The sequence below is a fragment of the Pteropus vampyrus genome, unplaced genomic scaffold (genome assembly GCF_000151845.1).
Source record: "Pteropus vampyrus isolate Shadow unplaced genomic scaffold, Pvam_2.0 Scaffold12, whole genome shotgun sequence".
In the NCBI taxonomy this organism is placed as follows: Eukaryota; Metazoa; Chordata; class Mammalia; order Chiroptera; family Pteropodidae; genus Pteropus; species Pteropus vampyrus.
The window spans coordinates 6,233,640-6,259,549 of NW_011888793.1; the positions used below are offsets into that span (position 1 = coordinate 6,233,640).

The window sequence follows — 25,910 nt, forward strand, 5'->3', positions numbered from 1 at the left end:
CTTTTATGCTTCTGAGCATATGTTTTATTGAAGATCTTGGATCTAAAAGGTAGTGCCACAATCTACTTGAATTAACTGTGTTTTTAATCAAATCTCACATGTGCAGGCACAGCAATACCTTAGAAACTCACACCTGCCCTTTGTAGTAAGTAGTGGATGTGGTTATTAGGCCTGTTTACAAATGTAGATACGGAGACCCAAAGAGGGCAAGGGGCTTGCCAAGGTCTAACTTCAATCCTTATACTCCTTAATTCTAATGTTCAGCTCTGATCGTCACTAGGAAGATTTGCAGAGCTTGGAATTCCTGGCAATAATTCTTAAAATCAATTCCTGGAATACTATTTTTGGAGTAAGCTGGGCTCTAGAAATTTTTGAGGTTAAAGAGAGGAATCAGGTTTTTTTTTTTTTGAAATAATGTCCTACCTATTTGATGGACCCATGTTGCCCCCTTCTGGAACTTTTGATATTTGCAAAATTCTTTACCAAATAAATCTTTCATTAAATTGAGACAAATAAAACAAGGTTTATAAACATTAGATTTTCTCAGGATAACATGTTATCTTATCATTTTTATATAATAAATGAACTGTTACTGACATTTTGCCAAACTTAAGGAAAATGTGATTATGGGTAAGTCAACAGAAAACTTTGTACAAATTTCTGATTATATGTCATAGCCCTTTTCACCTACATCCTCAAGACTAATCATTTTATACACACTTTTTTAATGTACCTAACAAAATAGGATCGTGTTCTCAATGTTTTTCTACGTTTGGGGGGCAAAATAGTGGCTTATTTTAAGTTTCATATTTGTGAAATATTTGGAAATTTGATTAAGTTTTTCTCTTTTTTCTTTTTAGGTAGGTTTCAATTCCAGCTCTGCCCCTTGTAAACTGAATCACCTCAGGCAGTACTTTCCATTTCCTTGAGCCTCAATGTCTTTCTCTGTAAAATGGGAGAATAGTGCCATTTGTGAAGCATTTAATCAATTGCTGGTGCAAAGGTAAAAGCAGCAGTGGCGATTGTAGTGGGAGTAGTGATCCATGGTACGTACTCTTTTCAGTTATTACATGAGGAGATTGTACTAAAGGAGCTCCCAGGTCATCTCAAGTCCTGCCGTCTCTTATCCTATGGATGCAGGATAAAAGGGGAAGGAAAAAGCATCAAGAGCAGTGTTTTCATCACCTCCCACCTGGGAAGAACTTTCCTTCTCCACCACACCTGGGAGGAGCAGGAGTTTCAGTTAATTTGCCATGTCAACGTAGTGTAAATGAATCAGGAGGTTTTGGCTAGAATAAATGATAATGGTCTATTCAGGGGTCTTAGGGTTTGCAAACTGGAAACACAACTTGGCAATACTCAGAGTCTTCCAAAGAAGAAGGAAAAGCTAAGAGTTCTTACTGTAAAAAGTACATTTCTGAGTAGAATCAGTCTTGCATTCTCAGCTTCTGGATTGGTCTGAGATCATAACCTCCCAGATATCTGGTGTCTGGAGGTATGGATAATGGATATGTGACATATATATGTAGCTTTAGGCATAACCGGAGAGTTTAAAAGTTTAAGTTCCCAGACTAGTTAAAGCAAGGGTAGAATTGCTTCCTCATGCCTTGGCTTACTTGATTTTAGTATTTTGGCAGCTTAACTATAGCAACTCTATTTTATGTCTTTACTCTTTCTCCAGCTAGTGGGGGGCTCCTTGTGTGGGCTACAGTTTCTGAGTATTTTGGGGAGTTAGATCAATGAGGGCTACTTCAAGTACTAGACCTCCTGCAGGGTATACAACCAGTCTGCCCCTAGGATCACTTTCCCAGATGCTGTCTCTGTTTGGAGAAAGACTCAACAGATAAATGGGAGCAGATGGTAGATAATGATAGAGATTGGGGGGAGGTTGGAATATGAGGTACTAATCAATGTCTAAAAGAATTGACAACAAGGAAATTCTGCCTTGTTGTCCCAGTAGAGATGGGGAGAGTCTGGGGACTCAAGTGGGAAATGACAAAGTATTGGTCTGTGTAAAGAGACAAAGCAGCAGCAGGTGCTATTTGTCAATGACAAAAGTCAGGATCCCAACCTCCCACAGAGATTAGAAAGAGGCCTTATCCTTCCTAATGATTATATTCCAAAGGAGTGGCTCTCATATACTTGAGAAAGGCACTCCTGATACATATACAAAGGAGATACATATACATCTCAAATAGACAGAGGAAGGATTCACAATTATAAACCCTTTTTAGGCTACAGCCATGCTACCCTGAACAAGCCCGATCTGTCTGATCTCAGAAGCTAAGCAGTGTCGGGCCTGGTTAGTACTTGAATGGGAGACCACCTGGGAAGGTGCTATAGGCGTAAAAAATAAAAAAAATAAGGGTTTATAAGCTGAGAGGTCCTTGCAATCTGTGAGGTCAACCAAGGGTTGCCTCGCCTAAAAAATAAAAATAAAAAATAAAAATAAATAAATAAAGCAAACCCTTTTTAGTAAATGCTCTAAGAGTTAAAAAGTCCTGAGTGGAAAAAGCACACATAAACAAACTCTGTAATACCTTTAGTAATTTACTACAAGAGCCCAAACCTTGCTTAGACTACTTTTTAATGAGCACTAACTTTCTTTGTCCTGTCAATTTCTCACAAATTTATTGTTTCTCTGTCCAAAAAGTATAAAAAGGTACCCAGTTCAATCATTCCTTTGAGACTCGTTTTATGATCTGAGCATTATATCGTGATTCTCCCGCGTGCATGTATTAAATTGGTTTTTCTCCTGTTGATCTAGTCTTGTGTCTATTTTATTATTATGTTATTAGTCCAGCTATAAAAACAGAAGAAGGTGGGGGATTTTCCCCTTCCCTGACAAATACAAGGAAGGAAGGAAGGAATCTCTGAGATACATTGTATAGGTGATATTAAAACTACATTTGTGCGTATGTATATGATTTAACATTGCTGAAATAGTAAAAGTTTCTACTAATTTAACATTTATCTAACCCCTAAGAATAGGTACAAAGAATTTTATTTCTTCTAGATGCTAGGAAATTCTCAGATCTTTCCAGCTCTGCAACAAATGGGGGTGATTCTTGGATGGCAAGTTCCCCTGGAGAGAAGCCAGGCTGCACTTGGCCGAGTTGTAATATTTTCATCTTAGGTGCTGGCATGAAGGCTTGTGCCACTGTTCCCCCACCTCCTTGCCCCATTATTTTTAAAGGGAAGCCAAGGTCAGATAAGCATCAGGGCTGGCACAGAACCGAAAGACATAGGGCTGCTTTTATAAAGATGTATGCATTTACCTAGTGGCCTTTCCCTAAGATCCTCAACACATTTCTTATTTCAGTGTTTCTCAGCTGGGGTGATTTTGCCTCCCAGGGGACATTTAGCAGTATCTGGACACATTTTTGATTGTCATAATTAAGAGATTTGCTACTGTCATCCAGTGGGTAGAGGACAGAGATGCTGCTAAACATCTGACAATGTGCAGGACAGTCTCCCACAATAAAGTGTCATCCAGCCCAAAATGTTGAGTGTCAAGGTTGAGAAACCCCATTCTATATTTTAAGACAAGAAAACCAGTTTTCTTGCTTAGTGCGTCAACTAACACCTTACTATGCGGAGTGTGGCACCCAGACGGCATCAGCATCCCCTGGAAGTTTGTGAGAAATGCAGACTCTTAGTACCCACCCCACACACCCTGGGTGAAAACCTGCATTTTATAAGATCCCTAGGTGATGTATATATGTGTTCAATTTCGAGAGGTATAACCAAGATTTTTTGAGATCTACTGAGGTCTAGGCAGTGTGACAAGGGGTGACCTACTCAGGAAGAGATATGGTCCTGGCCTTGCCTAGGTAATGTCTTTAAAGTCACAAAAACTCACTTCTGTCTATTTTTGTTTTTCATTTTCACTGAAATAACTTTTACTCACATCTTTGCTCCCTTTTTCCTTTCTCTCCCCTTCGCTTCTAGTTACTCTGCTTCATCAAAGCTGTATTCATTTGTTTTAATCTCATGTATGTACTTTTTCTAGGTCTTTAATTTTGAGCCACTCTTAATTTAAAAACGAAACAAAATAAAACAAAACAATACTCCCCCTCCCCAACCAGACACTTATCTCTTTAATGAAAAGAAATCGTTCTAGAGGGAAAAGTGGGTAGAATCTGGAAGGACAGCTATCCTTTCTGAAACCTGATACAACACAATTAAATTCAGCCTTTCTGTGCTGAGCCATCAGTGGTGAGACATTAAAAGGAAGCAATAAAGCTTATCCAGCACTAATTTAATCAGAAACCAGTGTCATCAGTCTATTTGATATACCTTTCGTCAAAACAGCTTTAGGTTTTGAATAGGCAATCTAAAACTCTGGAAGTTTACCATATTGACTTATCAGCAGAATTTCTGCTGAACCTAGGTATAATAATGGATCCGATGAAATAATAGAATTTATTCTGCACACTACACCAGTTTACCATAAAATCATGGAGTCTTTTAGATATCTTGTTTAGAAATTCTTTCCTGAGCTTAAATTTTAAACCATTGAACATCAGTTTCAACTTGATCAACATTTACTAAGCACCTAACATTTACGAGAACTAGAATAAGAATTGTGGAAGATTAAAAAAGATTAAGGTATAACCCTCACCCTAGTTTATAATCGGGTATGTGTGTGGCATGTAATGTGTGTAGTGTATGTGTGAGCTCGTGTGTGTGTGCTGAGGTGGATGAGCATATAGAGAAGTTTGTCCATAGTAAGTAAACTAATACACATACAAACAGAGAACAGTAGGAGTTTATAGATAAATATTCATGTTTCTTTGTTATAAAATGTAGATTTTGAAATGAAAAAAAAGACTGGGCTCCAGTTTTTAAAAAGTTGTGGTTTTCTCAGGGACATTTTATATCTTGGTTAAAAATTACATTGGATTTCAGGGAAGTTTAACTAAGGAGCTTGAGTAGACCTGGTATTCTTAGTTTAATCTTCCTATTTATGCTTGTTTTCCCAGGAATTTCTTCATAGCTATATTTTTCAACACATCTCGGCACCACTTCATAACTCTTTTCCCCTCCTCCCCCTTTAAAACTATCATGGTTCCAAAGCAGAGACTTATTCTTCTTGATTTTGGATGTAAGTGATACATGACAGACAGTGAAACTGTTATGTAAACACTGAAGACACCCTGCTAAAAACAATATAGAATGGATATTTTATCAACTTAATTGAATAAAATGTATGCGATTAGGAATGACTTTTAAAAACAATGCCTGCAATGGTCACCATGCAAATACCTTCACCCAGAATCTATAATCATGCACTGCATAACGACATTTTGGTCATGGACCAAATGATGGACTGCATGTACAATGGTGGTCCCATAAGATCATAATGGAGCTGAAAAATTCCTATCGCCGAATGACATCATAGCTGTCCTTATGTCACAGGGCAACACATTGCTGTTTTGTGCTGTCTCAGTCTATGGATGGCAATGCTATGGGGAGAAACGCTTGGGGGTGCCCACCTGGGCCTCGGTGAGCTTCGAACGGACATCTCTCCCTTCTAATCCAATGCCATGACCAGACCTCCCTTCATGGTTCTTATTATGACTACAAGATGCCCTTCACTGATAACCATGAGGAAACGTCAAAGAAAAAAAGAATTTACTACTTACGGGCCCTGGAGTGTGCGAGGCATGCCACAGGGCACCCGAGGTTGGGGGAAAGAGTGGAGAGAGGAGGAGGGAGAGCACGGGCCCCGGGTTCTGCATTTATTGGGGTCAGGGGAGTTGAAGCAGCTCATAAAGAGTCAGGAGGCTTTGGTTCGAAATAAATGACAAAGATTTATTCAAGGGTCTTAGAGTCTGCAAACTGGAAACATGGCTAGGCAGAACCCCAAAATTGTTCTGAAAAAGAAAGCTGAGCTCTTCTCGGAAAAGTCACATCCCTGAGAAAATAGTCAGTCCTGCATTCTTAGTCCTGGGGCTGGTTCAGGATGGTTATCTGCCAGATGTCGGATGGTCCAGATACTGGATCCAGGTGGTCTGCAGTGTGATCACATCCTAAGTCCTTCAGGGGACAGTCAGAGGGTTCTCTGCAGGTTGAGGTATGTCTGGGCATTGACGCAGGACTGGAAAGTTCAAAAGTTTAAGCTCCCAGGCTAGTTAACACGACAAACAAACAAAGAAACCAGAGTCGGTTCCTCATGACTCATCCTTCATAATGTTAATAATTTAGCGGCTTAGTTAAAGTGACTCCATTTTGTATTTTCCCTATCTTCACTTTTTTCCTTCAGGGTTTTGAAGGCTCATGCTTTATTGGTAAGTTTAAAACATAAGAGTGGGAATTTAAAGCACAGGAAGAGAAAAAAAAAAAAAAAAACCAAGAAGCCTAAATTATTACATATCTAAATCAACCAGGATCTCTAAACCAAAGAAGCCTCAGTGTGGAGGAGGAGGCTGGCTCTTTATCTAGTCTTGTCTGGCAATGGCCTTCCCGAAGGGGTGGCCTCTGAAATGGATGCCTCTTTGGCGTGCATGCCTAGGCAAGTAAAGCTTAGTGAGGCGCTTGCGTTGCAAAAAGAAAAGCCAGATTTCACGGACTACACTAGATTACTCATGCCTTTGTGGTGATGCTGGTGTAAACAAACCTACTGCACTGCCTGTCATATGAACATGTCGCACATACAATTTCAGTAGTAGGCTATACTGTTTAAGTTTGTGTAAATATACTCTATGATGTTTGCATAACGACAAAACCACCTAACAGCACATTTCTCAGGACATATCCCTGTCGTTAAGCAACGCATGACTACGTTTGAGACTTTAATAGGAATAATCTTCAACTTTTCCTTGAGATCTAGTCAATACTAGGAAGGACACGTAATATCTGTAAATGACAAGTAATGAGAGTCAGTATTTTTGCTCTTGTGCCAAAATTACGTCAGTATTTGGACTGAATTCCTAAAGGAACTCAAATGAAATTAAAGCATTATTCAATTAGACAACCACATTGGAAGATTAATTTTAAAAAGAAGCCAGATAAAACTGGGTTTATGTGATAAGTTTCATAGGGCAGTGCTCACCTTTTGAAACTGGCAGGTGTGTCCTCACTATGTGATGCTGAAGATCATTAAAGTAATTATGGATGTGTGTTCACCACCATATACAACAAGTCTATTTCATTAACAATGCTAGCCTTAGATTTTCAAAACATATTTTAGTTTGTCCCAAATTCTGTGAGTCATTTTCTCTCTGAATTGAATCCCGTGTTTACATCCTTACACATGGCTTTTCTGCAGCCTCTGGTCCCTTACTGCAGGCTGCTTTTGACATGACATCAAAGCTGGGAAAACCAGTTTGGTGGGTTTGTTCTGTCTCCCATTGTTTTTAAATGAGATAGTGAAAAGGCGTCTTTGGAATGGTGTAGATGTACTGGCAAATTGGAAGGTAAAAGCCTGTGAAGAAACTCTTGAAAGAAGTTCAGAAATTCTGCTTCTGAGAAAATAGATGTAAAGAAATCACATTTTGGAAAATATCGACACATGTATTTTTGTTTTGTCCTATGATCATTTTTTTTTTCTTCCAATCTTTTACCTTCAAGCCTGTTGACGAAGGCTTCAGGGAGGGTTAGGGTGGGTCCTATGTGGGCACTGTTTAGACTGAGCGCATCACCCATATCGTGCCAGGTACATCCGGGACAGAACAGAAGAGAAAGAGGCGAGCCCATCGACGTGGGAGGAAGGAGGTAATAGACGCAGAAGGTCACTTGGTGAGACAAGACGTCCGAGTGATCCCATCTAAGCTGAAGAGCTGCATGTTTTAGGCAGAGCGAGGGCAGGGTGGCTTTTACCCTACTTCCTCTGTGAGGAGGAGGAAATCTCATAGAGTGACTCTTCCCATAACAACGTGGGCAGCTGCAGGGTCAAGTAGATGGAGTGAGAGCCTGATTCTCCAGAATATCTCCTTTCTAGAAGTTTCCATGAATGATAGAGAGAACTATCTAGATAGCTAAAGGCACTGATGGGTGAACTTAATGTGGTCAGGACAAAGTGACACTCTAAGTAAGGATAGGGTGGCCTACCTGGGCTGGAGGTAGAATGGAAGTTGAAAATCAGACCTTGTCAGGCCCATCTGAGGAAGACCTGACAATACCTCAGGCTAGTGTGAACAATAGATGCCAGGTGGGGAACCATGACCAGGAACAGGAGATGGAAGGCAGAGCATGGTGTGTGTATACTGGGGCCCCCACACCATTTACTGGGCCACCATCTGAGAGAAGAGCAGGGGAGATGGAGGAAGTTTAAGATGCTTAGGCTTCTCCTCAGAAAGCCCGAGTTACCCAAACAGGCTACTTATTTCGTGGAGTTTGTCAATTGGATTAGATTTGTATTTTTCTCCCTTAGTGGGCTAGGGGCCCACAAAAAAATATCAAAAATTATAGAACATAAATAAGCAGAGGGGTTTCTGTGCACAGCTGAGTATAGGGTGAAAAAATTTGCAAGGCCGTCATCCAGGTCTGGCCCGCACACCCTGGGCCTATGAATTTAATTTACATCACTTGAGTTTTTTAGAGCTTTAATAATTGATAGGCTGAAAAACTATACGATAAGTTTACAGTGGTAGACAGGACCACAGTAATGGTGTTGTTGCAGTGTTTGAGCTTTTTGCAGTAGGAAGATCTGCTCTGTGACTGTGGGGAGTGCAGCACCCTGTGGCCAGAGGGGCTGCTGGGGCGGGGGGTGGGGGTTTCAGTGTTTCCTACGTGCAGCCTTCAGAAGAGCTGGTTACGGCTTCTCTGGCTCCTCATTCCTCCGCTCTGTTCTTGCTGTCTCTCTTCCTCTTTCCACCTCCAAGCTGACTCTTCCTCTCTTCTTCTGTTACCTACCTATGGGCCCGTTGTCCCTTGTCAGAACTTCCAGATGGGCAGGTTGGGCCCTGTGATCCCAGAATTAGGACCTCTCAGGCACAAGGACCTCAAGTAACTGCAACCACCACTGAAGAGCGCACAGAGTCATTTTCTGTGGGGAGAGCACATTTCTTCCAAAATATGCCCGAAGAGTCGAAATGATAGGATCATCAAAGTCTGACTAAGCAATTTCGGTTTGTTCATATCAATTGATTTTTCAATGCTGCACTAGAGAGCAACATTCCTAGTTTTTTTTTTTTTTAAGGGAACTAACATTTCTCCCTCCTTTTAAGTGATTTTTACTAATCTTATCATCTTCACTGTCAAGTATGAGAATGAAAATACAGACCTCCACTGAGAGATTTCAAATCATATTAATCTTGTGGGAAACTGTTAGTGAATTTATGTCATGCCCTCTCTTTTCCCTGATGAAAGACCCATGGTATGGATTAGGTGTTTCACAGACCCCGAAGTAACCCAATGTTAACTAAATGCTGCCAACTGAACAGATAGGAAACAGATCTAAACAAGAAAGAAAAGGCAGCCACATTGAAGATGCCCCTTTTAAAAGTCAAGGGACAAAGAATCACTAATGTTTGCCAGGGGAGCTGGTGGCAGTGGGAATATATGTATTTTCAATAACAACGTATATTGCTGATGAAGATAATGGGATACATAGATACAATACAAGTTCATGAGCCTGTGACCTTAAGTTAGTGTGAGGGGAGTTATAAAGAGGGCGCAGAACAAGCCTTCAGGCACAGTCAGACTGAAAGACTCATTTTGTATATAATTCCTGCCATAGAATCATTTATCCTTCAGCAAAAACAAGAACTGACTTCTTTTATGATTCTGCCAAGAGTGAGTAGATATAATTTTTAATAAAGTAATAAACTTGAAAGACTCGTCAATAAAGTATAAGTAAAAAGCGAGATGTAGAAAAGTTTGTCCTATTATAGGAGAACTTACATGTTGGGCCAGCGCTTGGCACATTGTATTTATTTAACAAATAATTGAATCATATTTCTTTATAGCACACAAGAAAGTAAGTTTCCTAAAAGCAACATTCAACAGCCACACGATCCCAGCACTACCTAAATGACCCTGATTGTTCTGTGTCTTTCACACTAAGCCATGTCACCTCCTAACTACATTAACTCAGCACTCCCTTGGATGTATCATGGTTTGGTGTGTTTTGCCAGCAATTAAAATATCTGGGGGTAGAGTTGTGAAATGAAATACAGGATGCCCAATTAAGTTTGAATTTCAGATAAATAACCAACCTTTTTTCGTGTAAGTATATCCCAAATACTACATGGTTCCTGCCAGCTCCAACACTTTATTCTTTCTTTTCTGGCTCAATTGAGTCACATCAATTCATTCACTCACCATGTATTCACTGAGCAGCTTCTCTGTGTGCTGTGTTCTAGATGCTGGAGAGAAGAGTGAAACCGGGGTTGTTTGCTGTCTTCATGGATGAGGGAAGTAAAACCAGTACAGAGACACCCCACAGAATGTCAGGAATGGTAAGGACATGGAAGAAAATCAAAGCTAAATAAAGGCAATGACTGGACGGTGACCACCAAGAGGGGGCGTAGAGATTGTGTGATTAAATAGCCATTCACGGAAAATATTTCTGAGATGGTGACATTTAATAAGAGGACAGAATGATGTGAAAATGTGACGTGTAGAGATCTAGGACAAAGCTCTCCAGTCACAGGGGGCGTAAAAGGCTAAGTCTGCTGCTGGCAGCCAAGGCTCTCCACCCTCTGGCTTCTCTCTCTCCACTAGTCACTTCTCTCTGCCACCCTGGTGTCCTAGCTCTTTCTCACCAGTCAGATCCACTCCTGCCTCAAGACCCTTGCACTTGATGTTCCTTCTCCATGTGGAATGACCTTTTGTCAGAACTCTCTCAATTCTCTGCTCACATGTCAATCTCACATGAAGCTTCCACTGGCCACCTCTATTTCCCCAGTGGGTTCTGCCTCCCTTCCCAGCTTTATTTTCCTCTCAGCACCGATAACCTTCTCGTGTTTATATAAGACATACGTGTTTGTATATCCTCCCTGCTTTACCACTCTAGCATGTAAACTCCTGGAGGTGAGGGGTTTCGTCATTGCTGTATTTGCAGGTCCCAGAAGAAGGCCCTGCAAATGCAGGTGGTCAGTAAATATTTATTGAATGAAAAAAATCATGCTTTACATACATGGTCAACTAATGGGACAAAATATTTGGAATCAAAACAATCTAGTTCTCTTTCAAGATGCTCTTCAGAAATCAATTGTCTTTCCTCAGCTTATGCTAATGGTTTATGAAATTTTAATTATAAATTGTACTGCAAACACCATTCTATAAATAATGATAATTTAAGTAAATTTATGTAATAATGAATGCTAATAAAGGCATAGTTTTCATTTGAAGCATCGATTATAATTATTGAAATTCCATTGGTACATTGTCTTGTGCTGAAACAAACTAAATAGAAAATTTAAAATCATTATTTTTATATAACAATATGTTATATACATAATGAAGTATTTATAACTCTTTACTATTTGCAAGTATTTTTCAGAAAAACACTAGGTGACAAATTGATCCTAGTCTGCGTGATGTAGAAGCCGGAGAATAATAGATGAGCTAATATTGCCCTCTAGTGGAAAACATGAGATATGCAGTATCCGAATCTGCTACTCTCAAATAAAAACCTTCCAAGTGTTTAGTTCAGGAAATGCCTAGGGATTGATGCTTCCAATTTATCATCTGCTTTTAGAGTATTGAGTTAAAAATTTTAATTTAATATTTAAAATCTGAATCATGTAACAGACTTAAATAAGCAATGTATAAGAAATACACATGACCAATCAACTTTTAAAAAAAGTATTCACATTTCATAAGCAATCAAAAAATATAAATTAAATAAAGAATGTTATTGTTTTTGTCTGTGAAATCACTAAAAAGTTTGAAATAAAAGTGAAGGCGAGAGCCAACGGGAATTTACATTGTCGATAGGAGCAGAAATTAGTACCAAGTTCCTAGCCTGGAGTCCCTTTTGGGGAGGAGTTTTCCTAAAATTGCATGAAAATTTTTGCGTGGATTTTCCTTTTTTTCTGAGAAGAGATGAAAGTTCCATCAGAGTCTCAGAGTCCCATGCTCCAAAATATTAAGGATAAATGTCTAAATTATTTCTGGGAAGCAATTAGACAATTTGTGCCCCTCCCCCCTCCCCCAAATTGCTATTATGTGCATTTCAGAATTGTTTTGAAAGCTTAACAGCTACAAACCACTGAAATGTTCAACAATTAGGGACTTTCAAATAAATCACATTCCAGACCTAGGATGGAGTTACTATGGCTATTAGCAATCATGCTGTAGAAGTAATGATTCTTTCACTCGTAAATTTTATTAGCAAAAGAACTAGTAAGGGAGGCTGGGTAGGGAAGCAGCAACTCCTGAAACCTGATTTCAATATATTTTTTAAACTACATGAAAGTAAACAATAAATTTAAGACATGAATTGCGGTGTTTCTACTTTTAAAAAATTAGATAAAATCCTGAAAAGATCCTCTGTTGTGTCAGAAGGCTAGAGTCTTTCTCTTATGTACTTACATGATGTTACACATTCATGCTCCATCACAAACGACTTGCAATGGTGACCATTGTTATAATCAGGTCCTGCTTGTTTCCTTTGGAGCTTATAGTCCAGAAAGCTCATAGAAATTATGAGAGTCTTTCAACCTCTGTTACAGGATGAGTTGTGCCACCCACTTCTCCCTACTTCATATGCTGAAGTCCTACCCCATCCCCCACTTCAGAATGTGTCCTTATTTGGAAAAAGGGTCCTTGCAGATGAGGTCATACTGGAGTAGGTTTAATCCAATTTTATTAGTGCTCTTATAAAAAGGAGAACTTTGGACACAGAAAAGCACACAAGAAGAACACCATGTGAAGATAAAGGCAGAGATCGCGGTGATGATTCTACAAACCAAGAAATGCCGAAGATTGACAGCAAAAGAAGAAGCTGGGGGAGAGATGTGACAGAGATTCTTCCTCACAGTACTCAGAAGGAATCAACACGGCTGACATCTTGATCTTGGACTTTCAGCCTCTAAAATTGTGAGACAATGTTTCTGTTGTTTAAACCACTTGTGTGTGGCACTTTGTTACAGCCCTAGCAAATGAATATACCTTCCAATGCAAATGGAATCAAGCAGCAAAATAAACCTGAAAAAGAGAAGGCAGACCACTCTAGAGTGACCAAATCATCCTCTCTTTTAAAAAATTTATAACTTTTTTTTAATAATAAAAGAAGACTATGTGCAAATAGCAAAAGTGAGAGAATCCAGTTCCCCAAACATCAAGAGTTTAACAGGTGTAAATGATTGAGCAGCAACCTCATGTGACAGACCTGGTGTTGGGTGCTTTACTTAGAGTACCTATAATTCTCCCTACAATGCACCAAATTGATATAACTCTGTCTTTTTTACAAACGAGGAAACAGTCTCAGATGAATAAGTGGTAATCCCAAGGCGGCACAGACAGTAAGTCGTGAGTTCAAGGTTTGGACTCAGGCTGTATGGCAGATGTTGTCAGATTCAGAATCACTAGACTTTTAAGTTCATCAACTATAATTCCGAGACACTCATTCCAACCCCTTTTTAAGTACGCAGGATTTACTCATTGTTTTGGATAAAATGTGGAGGGCAAAGATGACAGTGGGGACAGGCTGAATGGTCATCCAGTCCCTAGAAATTCAACAAAGGGACTATTGATTGTGTGAGTGCGTGCGTGCGTGTGCGTGTGTGTGTGTGTGTGTGTGTGGAGTAGATAGTGGTGGTCTGAGTTTGTAGTAACAGTAGGAAGTGCCCCTCATAAACCCGACATTTTCTATGTGACTAACATGGCTGAAATTCTTTCATCTATTTTTCATCACTTTAAGGAGAGGGAAGATTCTACTCTAGGACAGCCTTAGTGACAACTGGTGCTTTTGTAACCTGAAGTCAATTTATCAGATCAAATGGACTTTCCTGGGTAAGACATATTTTCTTTTCTGTTCATCTGTTGTATAGAATCTTTGGGTTACTTGAACTTTCCCAAATATTTATGATAACAATCAAATTGAAATCCTACAGTTTCCACAAAATTCTTACATAATATTAAAATTTATAATTTAATCGAATCCATACATAACATTTGACTGTGAGAAAATGATGTATAAATTATAATACTTAGTGAGTGTTTTGAGTAGAATAAGTAGTTCTCCATGTGAGCACATTTGACCCCCTCCACAAGATAAAACTTGCTTTTCTTTTTTTAACATATGCTATATTTTAAGGTAGAATTTCATTTAAATGCAAAACATTGTTATTTTAAATATGAAGTGAAATCTCTTTGCTTTCATTTTCGGTTGTACTTTCTAATTTAATTTTATAATCTATTGGCACTTTTCCCTTATTTGTGGGTAGTTAGTAAAGTAAAAAAAAAAGACATAGATATTTCATTTAAAATTTTGTCACTTCTACCTAAATTAAAGTCTAGCAAATTTGTGGTATATTAACACCCCATAACAGTGGTGTATTTACTCACAATCGTCTCTCACATATCATGAGAGATTTGTGTTTTTGCCCCAAAATGACTTCTAAGAATTATTTCTTTCTTTACTTCTGTTATATAACAACATATGTGAATAAATATGAGAAGCCATTAAAGCCTTCTCTTTGGGGAGCAGAGAGTTTCTTTAAATCACTTTTACAATAGCATTTACTGCCCTGTTTTTTCGGGTGTGTGATTTCCAATTTACTAATACAAGCACTCTGATGAGCTGTCTAGGGGCCTAGAACCCTCTTTCTATTTTTGGCGCTGCCCAACTGGTTATTAGCCTTGCAGGGCAACAAAGCGTTTTAAACAAACTTCTTCTGTTCGTCCAGACTTGCTGTGAACAAAAGCTCTGACAATGATCCGGGCGCAGGTGGCCAGGTTTCACCCGCTTCCCAGCCTGCTGCAACTTCCACCGCCGCCGCCGCCATTTTCCACGTGAGATAGATGGAGTGGAAAATAATATTACTCTTCGAGGCGAGGATTCGTGCATTATTGGTCTCAGAGAACCAATCATTTTACAACAATTTACCAACACAAACTGGGAGACATTTTAGAGAAACATGAAAGAGACCAGAAGAAATCCGTTTTCTAGTGATTTAACTGGCTGATTCCAGCAAAGGCATTGCTTTGGGCCATCAGTCTGCTCGTGTGTTAGAAATACCACTAAACCACACTGTGCCTGAAAACACGAAGAAACCAGGAGAAAACCAGTGTCGAGATCCTTTTCTTAGATGGTTGTCATTCATTGCCTAAATCCCAGTTTTCTTTATTAAAGCTAGCTACCATTATTGAATTGTGTACTTTAATAAAAATGAAAACTGGGATAAAATGATTAAATTAAGTTTACGAAATACTTCTCGATTTCTTGCTGATGATGGTAAAAGCGGAGCCCAGCAGTCTTGAACACAAACACAGGTATCCGGAAAACTAACTCGGAGAACCCTTCCAGGCCAAAGTACATATGTCCAGTATCTTTCCAATAAGAGATTTTGGTCTCTACAAGAGAGAAGGCACCATGGAGTTAGCGAAGAAGAATGCATCATCTTAATTTTCTTCTCTGTCGATAGGGATCATCACATCATTAATCACATTTATTCCCAGGTTTATTCCACAAAAGTACTGAATGGAGGATATTTAGGAATTAATTTTTATAGAAATTTTAGTGATTTTTTTTCTGAGATAGATAACTAAGCCACATGGGTTTTCCCCCTGGGCATGCTGTCTATCCTTTTGAATACAAATGAACTATGTACCCATCAAGAGGAGTTTGAGAGGATTTTATTACCTGTGTCTCACAGCATTGTAACAGCAGTATTTTACCGTGGTATCGTGGTTCCAACTGTCCCTGGGAGTCCAAAGTCCACACTCTTTCTTGGGTGCTCACGAGTATCCTAGGATGCTGAAGGTGAGGCTGTAAGAAAGAGATGCTTAGATATCGACTGAGCAAAGTCTCAGGCTATCTTATGCACCAGTCTCGTCAGAAGAGCTACTCAACTGTGAAAGGCGCCAACAGGACCACGACTCTCACTGGTGAGACTTAAAAAGAGGCCTTGAATTAGAAGATGGGTGCTCATTAACCTGCAGCACTGCAACTCCTCCTTTTCTAAGACCTTAGGAGGTGAGATGTGTAACCATCTCCTTGGTTGAGGTAGAAGACACTCAACACTGTGAAACCCCGACTTGGGGCCCTGTGAGGGAGACAGGAGAAGAACCCAGGAGCTGAGAATTCTTCCTGTGGGAAGAAAGATATTTAGAATGAAGAGGCTTAAAAAAGGCATCTACACCAGCTAGAGCCCATTTCGTGATCCCTTTCTGAAAAGTGTCTGAATGTGCCTTTGCTGCCTGGTGAGCTAGTCCCAGGCCACTCAGTACTGGTAAGGGAGAAGGATGGCCTGTCCATCTAATCCCTCCCAGCCTCCAGGGGAGAGAGGGCTGCAGCCTTTCAAAGGGATTGTGTCAGAGTTTTGTGGGAGGTGAGTGGGGGAATTATAAGAGCCAGAGAAAGCCCATCCTAAAACCGCGGCCCACAGCAGTAGATGCTGAAGAAGCAGTCTGGAGAGGGCTATGGGAAATGTCACTAACACCAAACTTTCTGGTAACGCTGGTGGCATCTGGAGGGACAGAGGAGCAGTGCAAACTCCTGTATGGCTTTAGGAGGAAGGGGAGGAGGACAATGCAAAAGAAATACTATGAATATGTAGAATCCTAGTCTTCCTAAAGTCTTTAGAAAGATCAAAATTTTTTCTGCTACTACTGATCAAACTCTGTTGGTATTTTATAAACAGAAAGAAAGGATTCTTAAAAGAAAGGGTAATAAGTGCTTTTTAATTTAAATTTTATGTTAACTTCTTTTCACAACTAGGCTGCAGTAAAGTTCCTAGGACTTCCCTGCCTCAAGATCTTCGCTTGGCTGCTTGCTGTTTGGAATATTGTTCCCCTTTTTGGAGAACTTTTGGCAGAACTAGCTTCTGCTCATTTATTAGGATGATTTTTAAGTGGCATTATCTTCAGAATATTGCCCGACCACCTTGTCTGATTAAACTTTTGCCTCTGCTGTAGTTCTCTGTTTATCTTTTTTCCAGTATTTCTCAAAATTTGTAATTTTGTATCTAGATATGTCTTTTTTTTGCTTCCTGCCTGTCCATTCCATTGGAATGTAATCTCCACGAGAGTGTGAATCTTGTCTGTCTGGTTCAATTTTTGTCTTTAGTACTTAGCACAGTGCTTGGCATTTGGAAGGTATGAAAAGAAAAATTGTTAATTGATGGATAAATATAAATCTGGTCTGTTTATACATTTAGTTGCATAAAACTGTGTGTGTGTGTGTGTGTGTGTGGAGGGGGCAGTAAGGAGGACTGTGTGAACATGAATGTCATGCTGCCTGCTGTGCCGTGAGTAGTCAAGGACTTTATCTTTGACCCAGGAGACTTATATCTCATTATCTGAGAGTACGCAGCCCCCCGCAGCCCCCATACTTGTCTTCTGTCACTGAGGAGAAAGCCTAGGAGCTACGCTTCCCAGACTCCCTTGACAGCTGGTTTCCAGTTAGACTCTTCTATCGGGCGGGACTCCTATGCAAGGAGAAGGTGGAAGTAAGCAGAAGCCCTTTGCCTTCTGGCTCCAGCAGCAGTGGCGACATGCAGCTAGCTGCAAGTGCCTACAGGGTGTCCACTGCTCGGAGCAGATCAGCATGGCCTTCTGCCGGTCCTGAGCCCTGGTCATACCTCCTTCCCCGCTGGTCTTGTCTAGGCCTTCCGATGATGTTGCAACCGAAGTCCTTGCATTCGTTTCTTTTCTGTTTTAAGTATGTATAGTGCTTTCTATGGTTCTGACTGAACTCTTGACTGATATCCCCATTTGAGGCTCTTCTGGCAAACTCAGTTAGAGGACAGGAGAGCTACCAAGGCCAGAGGCTTCAACAAGCTTCTGTGAAACTAGGATGGGTGGGTCTGAGGAGAAGATTTTGACCAGACTTATCTCCCCAGTCTCAGGAGGAGCTGCCGGCACAGAGAATGTCATGGACTTGCTCCGAAAAACCAGGACTGCATCAATGTATGAATTAAATAAAGGAAACAAAATGAATTGTCAGCACTGAAACATAGCTGCAAGCCTTTTAAGATAAACCAGCCTCATCTACTAATATATGTGGGCCAATGATCAATCCTTAATTGTCTTCCTCTCCCTGTAGGAGGAAGGAAGAAGGGGAATGGATGGATGCACCCAAAGTGCATGGAGAACTGGACAAGTCCGCCAACCTACGGGTTGTGCAGAAACCTGAGGGGGTAGCCCCTGGTCCACAATAGAAAATTAGACTCACTCTGTCAGCTAAGCAAGAAAGTGAAGGAGAGGCCCATGTTTGGTGTCTGAGACACTCCTATGTGTAAAATGATGAGACGTGTATTTCATTTGCTTTCCCTTTTATCCCAACACAAAAGTGGTATGCTTTCTGTGAGGCTGAGTTCTTGCCAATGAGATCCCAAATTCGACAAAACTAGGGAACACTCCCTGTCTGACCATTCTGAAACTCACTGGGAGGTCTCAGGGAAAAGTCTTGATTTGAAAAGATTAGAATTTTATAAACACTTGGATTTGACCCCAAACAAAAACCTTGAATCCTAGTAGAATCCTAACTATACCTGAAAAAGGAAAGAAGTCACACACATCCAGAGGGGTCTTGATGAAACCACGTGCCCTGGGAATGGTCACGTTGGGAATAGCTTGGAGCAGGGGAAGATAATTGAAGCAGGGTCCTTCATGAATTATGTGACTCACTATGTAACTGTTGACATTTCTTCTGATATTTCACAGCTGATCATGCATCTAAAGAAACACTAGTTTCTTCAACGAAACTAACGATGTTCTCTAGTGCAGCCAGCCCTTGTTTTTTGTTTATTATGCTCATGCTGATGCCATCAAAGAAAAAGTCCCATTTCTCTTTTAGAAACTGGAAGGGTTGTCAGCAGCTTCAAAATGGTGCAGTGTTTCTTAGCCAAGCAAAACTTTGCCTGGAAGAAAAATTGTGATAAGTTGTCTACAGATGGGGTCCCTGGATGCTTGGCACTGCACATGGCTTTACTGCCTGGTGACATGTCAGAGCAAGTCACTGCTTTTGACATGGGCATGTGTTGGCTTCAAAAACTTGTCAAAAATCTCCAAAAAAGTCGTGCTTACTGTTGTGAAAAGTGTCAAAATCGTAACTAGCATCTCTTCAAGAGGTTTTTTAAGAAATAGGAGCCAGATACAAAGTTCTCCTTTTATGTGGTTTACTGGCTTCCCAACAGCAAGTCTTGAAACAAGTGGTTGGATAGCAGATGCAAGTTTCCCTTTTTTGTGAGAGAAAAAAGTAAATCTACTCTGATTTCAGCACGGGAGCAGCTGGTTTATGGCCTGACTTATCCGGCGAATATTTTTGTCACTTATTTGATTAAATCTTTTGATTCAAGGTTCTGCAGTGATAATCATGGGTGTCATTGAAAAATTGCAAGCTTTTTGACCAAGCTGCTGCTGGAGGTGGCCAAATATGTGAATCTTCTGAGACTGAATAAAGATGTACTTTTGTAGTCTGGAAATGAATACTCTGAGGAGGTAGCATTGTATAGATTTCTGGCAATGTGGTAGAGTTTGTTCATAAGTTATTTTGCTTGGATAATCCTAAAATAGGAGTTTCGATGTGAAATTCCTTCCTCGCTGACAAAGATAGCACCAATGATTCTAACTTTGCCTAAGATACTGTGATGGTTAATTTTATGTCCCAACTTAATTTGGCCATGGTGTGCCCAGATATTTGGTTAAATATCACTTTGAGTGTTTCTGTGTGAGTGTTTTTGGTTGAGATTAACATTTAAGTTTACAGACTGAGTTGAGTAGATTGCCCTCCCTGCTGTGGGCGGGCCTCATACAATCAGTTGAAGGCTTAAATAGAACAAAAAGGCTGACCCTACCTTGAATAAGAGAGAATTCTTCCAGCCTTACTGTCTTCTAATATTGCCTTTTTTTCTGCCTTTGAACTCAAATTGAAACATTGTTGCTTTCTGCAGGCCTTTGGACTGGAACTCCATGTTGGATATCCTGGGACTTGCCAGCTGCCATTATCTTGTGAGCCAATTTCTTATTCTCTCTCTCTCTCTCCGTCTCTCTTTCTCTGTCTCTCTATCTCTCTGTCTCTGTCTCTGTTTCTGTCTCTGTCTCTGTCTCTCTCTCTTTTTCTATATCTGCCTCTGTATCCTTTTGGTTCTGTTTTAGGAGAATCCTGACTAATACAGATACTATTTTTAATGTGAGGACAGAATAGATGACCTGATTTATAGTTAAGTCAGAGCCCTGGAGAATCTTGGTGTCGTTTGATACAAGATTTTTTAATCTGGCAAAGCAAGTGACAGTTTTGATTGCATTTACTGCGGAGAAAATGCTGTAACGTTAAGAGCTGGCCCCAAAATTCCTCTTGGAGAGAACTATCTTTGCTGGGAATTATAGTCTGATGAATATGTAACTGACATGGATTTAGTCACTGCTCGGTTTTGCCTAAATGCTAGATCTGGTGACCTCCAACTCCCTCTCTGGGATACTTTTGCAAATCCTGGGCTTCTGAAAATGAAGTGTCTATACGTCACATTTTGGATGTGAGGGAGCCCAGATAAATGAGCCATGAGTGACAACCTCCCTCCCCCATCAGCAATGGGAATAAAGCTGACATAGCCTCGCAATGTAGTTACTGAGCTGTCTGTGACTTTCACTGGAATGGCTGTGGGTGACGGGTGGGCATTGGCTCAGCTTCCATCAGGTTCCCTGCAGAAGATATTTCAGAGATCTGACTGCCCTCGATGGTGACTTTCACTTGCTGCCCACTCCCCACTTTGTGATTCAGTGATGCTATAGTACACACTCTCTTCCCTGTTATCTCCTCACCCAGATGATCCTCATTTAGTTCCCATGGGATTTGAGATTTGAGGGTAGAATTGTCTGCCTCCTCTCCTTCAATTTTCTTTCTAATAAATTATTCTGATTAAATTCTGTGCCCTGTTTCCCCTCAAGGCTTTCCTGTTTCCACTTAACAGCCCATTGTAGATGTAAAACAGAAATCAAAAGGTGAACAAAACACAGAAATTCTACAAAAAACAAAAACCTTACACCATGTTTTTTGCTTTTTATGCCTGCCTTTATCATTCTAATCGTTTTCAAGGCAACATGGCTGCCTCTTGCAGACTGGGGAGGGTCATTATAAGAAAGTGGTACAAGAACGAGAAAAACAAGGGACAAAGATTGTCACTAGGTAAAAGTGGGGGGGCCCTTGGTGCCTGGACATCAGTGAGTCCCAAAGCTTCAGAAAATGGCCAAAACTGCTTTGTATATTAGAAAGAGTAAAATTTAGAATGAACAAAATTGTACAGCATTGTACAACATTGTTCGATGTGACCCTTCTGTGGAACCTCAACCCCCCCAAAAAGATTCAATCAGATCTATTAATGTCTCAAAAGCTTGTGTGAGAGAAGAGGCTAAAGAGGAGTTGGGTGGGACAAGGCAGAATGAAAGAACATGAGAACTTAGAAGTAAGGCCAGGCAGATGCCACTTGCAGGATTAGCAGAAATCAGAAGACAGAGCTTTGGATTTCAGGGGCTATGAAATTATTGAGTGCAAGAAAATTTTGCCTGAGGATCAAAGGGGCAGTGAGAGCTCCAGGTGTCATGAGGGTTATAATAATTCACATCTTTGTGATTAAGCACTTACTAAAAACCAGAAGTAAAAAAAAAAAGTTGGATATTAAAGCTGGCAAGTGTGTTATATCAAAGATCATTATAATTTTAACTTCTTATTCTTGCCAGATAACTTCAGAATTCTAGTTTCCGAGCAGTCATCAGGCTAATTTTCATTTCACTTGAACAATTTTGATTTATTTCACATTTTCAGGAAGTTGCCATGAATTTCTACAAGGAAAAAAAAAAGCATACCAGTCAAGGCTGATAAAGCAGAAAAGGATTTTATTGAAAGAATACAGACTTGCTCCCAGGGTTTCTAGAATACAGACTTGCTCCCAGGAGGGCCAGTGAACGAGCCCTGTAAGTCTGCGGGAACAGCGACAGACTATGCAGTCAGAGCTACGGCCAAGGCTACACCACAGAACCAAACTCGGTGAGGCACACTGCTGCCTTCACAGGGCCCTGGATGTCACCACTGCTGCCAAAGGCACTGAACACTGCACCCAACTGCTGCTGGTCAAATCTATGCCAGTAGTCCATGTCCTAGTTGTCAGGGGGGCTGGAGAACAAGCATCTGGATTTTGTGGTCCCCATGGTAGAAAGTAAGCTTGAGCAGTGAGTGGGATTAATATGGGGATACTATGGAAAAGTCAAAGGAAAAACAGGAGTTACAATCATATTTGATATTGAGAAGAATTACTTTTTGTAAAAAGTGTTTCTTTTTCTATGATGCTTATGAGAAAGCAATTAACCTTCAAAGCAACAATAGAAATTGGATATAAAAATGGACAAGGTATTTTTAGATAAATTTGTTTGCGAGGAGATCCATTGGTTTCATGAACTTTTCAAAAAGTCAGTATTGTCTCATACATTTCCCAACGTCAAATTTTCTTTCTCATCTCCATCATCTAAAGAGTTTGAATGTATCACACTAAAATTGTCCCTTAAAAATATGAAAAAATGCTTAAATTCTCTCCTAATAAGAAAAATGCACATTTAAATTATAGTAAGACACTACTTATTACCAATCAGATTGGCAAATCTAAAAGTTTGACAGTATAGTCTATTAGTGAAACTGTTGGGAAATCAGATCTTTCTTTCATTTCTAGTGGGAATGCAAAACTGTCTGACCCCTGTGGAGAAAACTTTGGCAATATGTAGCAAAAGTCCACATTTGTAATCCTTCTAGAAATCTATCTCAAAGATACAATGGCAGAAATACAAAATATGCACAGAGCTTTTCATTGTGGCATTATTTGTAATGCTACATGTGGTAGGCAGAATTCAAAGAGACTCAAGATTCTCAACTCCCGCCTTCCCCGCATGCATGCCTTGTATAACCCACCTTCTCTTGAGTGCAAATGGAATCTGTGACTATGATAGGATATCACTCTCAGGAATTTTTCAGACATAATTAAGGTCCCTAATAATTTGACTTTGTGTTAAAGAAATAATATGCTGAAAGGGCCTGACTTAGTCATGCGAGTCCTCAAAGAAAGAGATGCTCTTGGTGACTACCATATGTGAGAGGACTTCTGGAGGGAGTCCTATGATAAAGACCTAAGGGAGGCTTCTAGTTTCCAAGACTGGTCCCAGCTGACAGTGAGCAATAAAATGGGAACTTCACCAGTAATTGAATTCTTTCAATATCCAGTGAACTTAGAAGAGGACTCTAAGCTTCACATGAGAATACAATGTTGGTTAATACTGATTTCAGCCTGGTGAGATGCTGAGCAGAGGACCCAGATAACCTGTGTTCAGACTCCTTACCCGCGGAAACTGAGACAATAAATTTGTATTGTTTTAAGTTACTAAATTTGTTATGCAGCAACAGAAAATTAATACACTGACGAACAAAATACTACCAAAGATCTATCAATAGGGGACAGAAGGAATAGATTGAATACATCTATACAATAGAGTATTAGGTAGTTGTAAAAAAGGAATAAAGAAGATGTAAGTGAGGAATAGTGTTTTCATGGGCTACCTTTTATATAAGAAGAGGGAATAGATTAATAGATGGTTTCTCATCAGAAACAATGTAGGTCAGAAGGTAGTGGGATGACATCCAAAGAACTTGGAAGAAAAAAAAATTGTCAACTAAGAATCTTACATTCTGCAATAAAGGAGAAATAAATTGAGACAACTGGTTGCTAGAAGATATACCTTTTCTGAAATACTAAAGGAAGTTCTACAGGCCGAAAACAAGTGGTTCCAGACCTTAATTCAATTGCACACCAAAAAAAAAAAAAAAAGTAGTGGTGAGAGTAACTATGTAATTATTAAAGACAGTATAAATACATACTTACTCTTTTAACTAGAATTTAAAAGCAATTGTGTGAAACTAGGTGAACAATTGAATTATTGGTCCTGTAACACATAGGAATGCAATATATTTGACAAAAACAATGCAAAAAAGATGGATAGGAGCAAAGCTATGCTGAAGTAAGGAAATGACATGAGATGGTACTTTAAATCTACGGGAACAATGAAAGAGAACCAGAAATGGTAAATAAGATTAATTTGACAAACACCTAGGCATATACTTGCTCTCCTTTATTCTCTTAACTTCTTTAAAAGACAAATTAATTAGAACAATGTATTTTTGGGTATGTAACATATATAGATACAATATGTATAACAATTATAGAACAAAGAAGGGGAAAGAGGACATAATGCTATACCCAAAAGAATTAAAAATATATGTCCACACAAAAATTTGTACACAATTGTTCATAGCAGTGTTATTTCATAACATCCAAAAATTGAACCAACTCACATGTCCATCAATCGATGAATGGACAAATAATATGTGGTATATCCATCCAGTAGAATATCATTCAGCCATTAAAAGGATTGAAGTATCAATACATGCTGGAATAGGAATGAATCTTGAAAACATGCTACATGAAAGAAAGAAGACAAAGAAGACTGAATGTATATTGTATGATTCTGCTTATATGAAATATCTTTTGCAGGAAAGTCTAAAGGGACAGAAAGTGGATTAGTAGTTGCCTAAGACAGGGGGTGGAATGAGGAGTAGGAGAAATGGGGTTACTGCTGATGAGTATGGGGTTTCTTTTTAGGGAAATGAAAATGTTCTAAATTTATTGTGGTGATGGTTGTACAGTCCTGTGAACATAATAAAAACAATTGAATTGTTTACCTTAAATTAATGAATCGTATAGTATGTGAATTATATTTTAATAAAACTTAAAAATATATGTCTAGTGAAATCATGCCAACACAGGGTATAGGTATCAACTAAAAAGAAGCTCTCAGTGCATGTGACAATGAGTATCAAAAACACTGACTGCGCTGAATTGAAACATAGCACATATGTGAAAACAGTGAATTTGTAATGACTACAAAATAAAACAAAATAAAATATCTCACCATTTACCACTGGAGGTTGCCAGAACACCAATCATTTCTCTGAAAAACTGAAAAAGAATTAAGCTTATCCTGCTCTGCCTGTGTGAATTGCATATTATGTAACTGAATCGTTGATAAGGGAAATTCTTCTTTATAGAAGGACAGCTAATAGATGCAGAAAGAATGATAGAATTAGAAAATCACTGTTTTATAACTTCTAATGAAAGTACTTCAAGACAATAATCATGTTTAAATGATAAAAGCATGAGGTAGATGTTGATGTGGGAATTTTATAGTAGAGGGATCAGGCTGACACTACCTGAACCCTCAGATTTTATTCTTTTATTTTATTTTTTTAATAATGGCCTTCTTGAGAAATAATTCACGTATAATAAAATCCATCCTTTAAACTGTAAAATTCAATGGTTTGAATATAGTCACAGAGTTGTACAACCGTCACCACTATGTAATTCTAAAACACTTTTTGTCACTTCAGTAAGAAACCTCACACTTATTAGCAGTAATTCCTCATTTCTTCTGTCCCACTAGCCTTTGGCAACCACTAATACACTCTCTCTTTATATATATTTGTTTATTATGGACATTTTATTTAATGGAATCATGTAATAAGGCTTCTTTCATTTGCCATATGTTTTTATGGTCATCTATACTGTAGCATGTATCGGTACTTTGTTTCTTTTAATGGTTGGGTAATATCCCACTGTATGGATATAGAACATTTTGTTGATCTATTCATCAGTTGATGGGCATTGGGTGGTTTCTATTTTTTGGCTGTTGTGACTAATGTTACTAAGAGCATTTGTGTGTCTTTGTGAGGATATATGTTTCTAGTTCTCTTGGTTATG

General features: G+C 39.3%; 1 protein-coding gene across 1 annotated transcript in view; it reads left to right on the plus strand.

Moving 5' to 3' along the window:
* The window catches only part of OTOL1 (otolin 1), a 98,391-nt gene that overhangs the window by 29,521 nt on the left and 42,960 nt on the right, over positions 1–25,910 (plus strand). Inside the window, exons 2-3 of the mRNA XM_011379901.2 lie at positions 10,311–10,406; positions 20,013–20,070. The gene's annotated coding sequence lies outside the window, so the exon portion shown is untranslated. The remainder of the gene's footprint in view (positions 1–10,310; positions 10,407–20,012; positions 20,071–25,910) is intronic.